Source organism: Physcomitrium patens, chromosome 23, assembly GCF_059467195.1.
Source record: "Physcomitrium patens ecotype Gransden chromosome 23, ASM5946719v1, whole genome shotgun sequence".
In the NCBI taxonomy this organism is placed as follows: domain Eukaryota; kingdom Viridiplantae; phylum Streptophyta; class Bryopsida; order Funariales; family Funariaceae; genus Physcomitrium; species Physcomitrium patens.
In genome coordinates this window covers 5,529,145-5,534,234 of record NC_143432.1, presented here as the reverse complement: position 1 = coordinate 5,534,234, position 5,090 = coordinate 5,529,145, and positions in this window count along the sequence as shown.

Below are 5,090 nucleotides of genomic sequence, written 5' to 3'. Positions count from 1 at the left end.
GGTCTTATGTTATTGTGAATTAGAAAGATCTTGGATTTTTGAGTTAATCTAGTCTTGTTTTAAAATAAATATATATGTCCATGACAAGTATATATGGAAGCAAAATTAAAGCCTTCTTTACTTTTATCAATGCCTTTCTATGCCTTAGTCTTATTTCAAGACTTTTTAGTCTTTTAGTCTTTAGCAATAGACTTTCTAATTTTATATTATACCATCTTTTAATAATTTTCTAATCTTTTCAAGTGACATAAGGATGTATTGATCTTTTAGTTTATTAAGATTCATATCTTTAATAATTTGATAAAATTGCTAATTTATTATCTTTATTTTGTATTAGAAGTAAGTAAATTATCACACTACTATTATTTTATTTTGGAGGTTGCAAACTACCTACTTTTAAACTCACTTTTAATTTTTTAATACTGATTTTTTTCTTTGAAGAGAATGGACTACTCGACTTTATATAAATTTTTATTTTATATTAGAAGTTGTAGATTATCATCTTTTAATTTAATTTTTAGATTTATTTGAATTTTCTTTGGAAGAAAAAATTATAGATGCTATTGTTACCAAAAAAGAAAATAAATTTATAATTAATATAGATCATCATAAATTTGTTAATACTCTGAAGGTAGAAATTTCACATATTCTTAATATAAATTATAGAGGTAGTATTCCCACACCTATAGAAGTTTTCAATAATAAAGTTCAAATTATAAGCAAAGAAGGTGTACAATTGAGAGAAGCAAGTAAATAAAGCTTATAATTAAATTTAAAAAGTCTTACTATTTTAAATATAAGAGATACAAGGATTAATATGCTTGAAGAGTTTAATAGAATAAGATCAAAATTTTGAAGATTTCTACAACAAATAAGCTTTATCTAATGTTGCATTCTTTTCAATATCCTAATGAATTTATTCAAGTTGAATTCATAGGTATATTTTACTTTGAAAGTTCTCTCTCTTGATTTTTAACTTTGATAGAAAAAGATTCATATCTTTTCTATAATCTAAATTCATTTTTAAAAGTATTTATGGCCACTTTTAAAGAAAATAATTGAGAAAAGATAGTAGAGAGAAAATTTATATCTTTACAAGAAAGATCATGTTCTGCTATTATAAACATTGTAAAATTCTAAAATCTTCATTGTGATGTAGATTGAAATGATAAAGAGCTTATCAATCAATATTGATATGAATTAAAAGATAGCATCAAAGATTTACTATTGATAATGTCAACAATAAGCTCATTAGAATAATTTATTGCTCAAGCCATTGCATGTGACAATCAATTTTTCGAAAGATGCCAAAAATAAAGATGTGGTTAGAGAAGTACAAATCAAACTATGGCAATAGCTTCAAAATTCAGAGAAGCTTATTCATCAAGACTCAAATCTATGCAAATTAATATAATATGTTTCAAGCCTCTTACTGAGCAAGAAAAAACTTAATGTCATTACAAAGGTTAATGCTTATATTATAGAGAATCTAAGCACACTACTCAACATTGTCCAAGGAAGCAATACAACCATAAAAATGAAGAGTATGGTTGTTAAAGAGGATAATATATCAAAAAATAAGTTTCTCCAACTAAAATAGACACAATTCAAATAGAATCTTGTATAATATCTAATTATAGTCCTATTTTTTCCTCAGATCCCTCACCTTGTTTTATAATAGAAGTTTATTTGGGACCAAAAAATCACAAAGTCTTTGTCTTATTAGATATAGGAGTCTCAATTTATTTTATTGATGAAGCTTTTGTTAAAAAACAAGAAATATGTTTTAAACAAGAAAAATAAATCTATACATGTAGAAGTTAGAGATGGTTATTTGTCGTCCTCTAGAAATATTATCCATAAAATAATTCTTTTATTTATAATAACTAAAGATCATAATAGCTTAGTAATATTAAATATTTTTAGATCTCCAACCAACTTAGTTATTTTAGGATTATTGTGGCTAGGGAAGATAATCCTCAAATAGATTGGACTTTTTGTAATCTTAATTTTTTTCATAGTTTTATCTAAGATCTTGCTAATTAAGTAGAAATTACTAAATCCAATATAACTAAATTATTATTAATAGGTGCAAGAGCTTTCATACATGCATCAAAAAAAAAGATCAATTTTTTCTATATATGCTACATCTATTTTTGATGAATAAAAGAATTCAAATAGCATTCCAATCTTATACCAAGATTATTAAGATATCTTTAAAGGGAAGAATGTAAATATTCTTCCATAGCATTGTTCCTGTGATTATTTCAATGATCTTTGAGATGAATGTCAACTACTATTTGGACCAATCTTTTGTGAGTTTTTTATGACTTTTTTGTTTGTTAGTTGAATAGAATCTAAATCTATTTTAAGAATACAAACTACATATTCATTGCATACTATAAAAACTTCAAGATGGAAGATTATATGCCAAGATAGAAAAGTGTATGTATTTTACACTACTCAAATTGACTTCTCAAAAAACATCACTTCAAATGATGGCCTTATATTAGATCCTTAAAAAGTCTAGACTATTATCGATTGGAAGATTCCAAAAATAGTTACAAATGTATAATATTTTTGAGAATTTTTTAATTATTATTAGATCTTTATTAAGATTTTTTTTTAAATTATTGCTTTTCTTACATATATGACATATAAAGACAAACTTGAATGGACTAAAGGAGCTGAAGCATCTTTTGAAGCTTTAAAGACAATATTTATTTTAATACCAATATTACATCAACCTCTTTAAGGTATTTTTTAAGAAAAAAATGTATCAAATTTTACTATAAGTATAATATTATTATAAATAGAAAAAAATAATTATTTCTATTTTATAGCTTTTTATTCTAATTTTTTTTTTTAACAATTGAGATTCACTACGAGATCCACAAAAAAAGCTTTTTGCAATCATGGATTTGTTTCAAGAATAGCATCATTATTTAGAAGGTACTTCTAATCCAATCATCATATATATAAATCATAAGAATCTCAAATACTTCATATCACCATGTATTTTGAATTATTGCCAAATCCATTGGAGCATATCTTTATGAAGATTTGATTTCAAGATCACTTATTAATTTTAAAAAAACAATAAGATTTGTTAGATGTCCTTTTCAAACGTACTTATCTTGGACCTAAATAAAAAAAAAATATACCTTTTGATTAAAAAAAATAATTTTTTTAAAGTTGAAATATTTTCATCTTTGAGCAATGAAATCAACATTGATGATTGATTCATCTTTTTTCAAGCAAATTCAATCAAGTATGTCCTCTAAACTTCATATTCATGATATTAAAAATAATTCTTCTAAGTCTCGTGAAACTTCTAAGTTTGAGTTCAAAAATGATTTACTTTATTTTAAAAGATGATTATATATTTCAAAAGATAAATCATAATTATATGTTTTTCAAGCTTTTCACAATTTTCTAGCAATTAGACATTTTGGATACAATAAGATATTTTGGAACTAATATCAAGAGATTTTTGGTGGCCTCAAATATAAAAGGAAGTTAAAGACTTTATACAATTATGTGACATTTGTTCAAGATCAAAAATTCCTTGTCTTTGATCTTATGAGCTTCTTTAAGTGTTATCTAATCGAAAACAATTATAGTCTTCTATTTCTATGGATTTTATTATGGATCTTTCAGTCTCAAATTTGTATGATTTTATATTTGTGATAGTAAATCGCATTACCAAGATAGTATATTTTGTATTATGTATAAAATCTATCACTAGTGAAGAAAGAACTAAACTTTTCCTTATCAACATCTATCATTATCATAGATTGTTCAAAGATATTATATTGAATAGAGAGATTCAACTTATATCTAGATTTTAAAGAATTTTTTTGTAAGATTTTAAAAATAGACTATGAATCATCAAATTAACTTATCAGTTGTTTTAGGACAAATAGATACATCTAAAGTGATTAAAATCACAATATATGATGAATAGTATAGAAATCGTTAGATAAATAGAAAATTTTAATTTTAATTATAAAAATGGAATCTTAATAAGACTTAGAAGTAATTATCTTAGTTGATTTAATATTTTTAGTTAATTATATAAAAAATAGGATTTATAGTTTATTTGAATTAATTTTATTACTAAAAAAATAATCAAAATAATAAAATATAGATTTAAATTGATATCAATATTATAAAAATATTATAAAAAATTTAGAACTTTTTATAATTTATTTATAATTTTTTAGAAATTTTTAGAATAATTTCCAAGACTTTGGTAAAAATGAGTTTTACTACTTTGGTAGCTATTATGAAGAAATGGAGTAAGATTTGAAGGCCACACAAGGTTTTGAGGCTAATTAGGTATTTTTAAATACCATGGTGAAGTCAAAAATGTAAAAATATTAGTTTTACTAATAAAAAATAGAAGGACTAGTAGCTAATATAGTCTTTATAAGAATGGAGGTGCACAAGTTCCATATGGTCGTAGCACCTTAAAGGTAGTTAGGAGGATAAGACTAAGGCCTTGTGGCTTCTCTTAGAAAACCATATAAACTACTTGTGAGCCTTGGTGAGGCTCAAACTCTTGATCTCTTAAGCAAATTATCCTTAAAATAAAAATTATTCACTTAACTTTTCTATTATTTACCTTCTATCTTTAATATATCATAACTTACTCATAGTAACTTGAATTTAGATGATTTTTATGTCATTGAAAAGATAAAAAGATTATATATCTAAAAAATATTATTTATTTTTTAATTTTATTTTTTATGAGATAAAAATCTATTAAATAGACTGTGACTTGTTCCAATTGTTTTGTCTTGTGCTTCTTTTATTCTTGTTTTTGCTACTTCGACTTCACACCAACAATTACAAAAAAAACTCTTAATTGATTCCATCTTATAATTTGGATTGAGGAATAAACTTTACTTTTAAATGGACATAAAGCTATCTTCAACTTTTTATCTTCATACCGATGGACAAACAAAGCATGTAAAGCAAGTTTTGGAGTAGTATTTGAAGTATACCACCAACTTTTAATAAGACAAGTGAATAATTATTTTATTGTTAGTAGAGTTTGTTTATAATAATACAATACATTTTTTTAT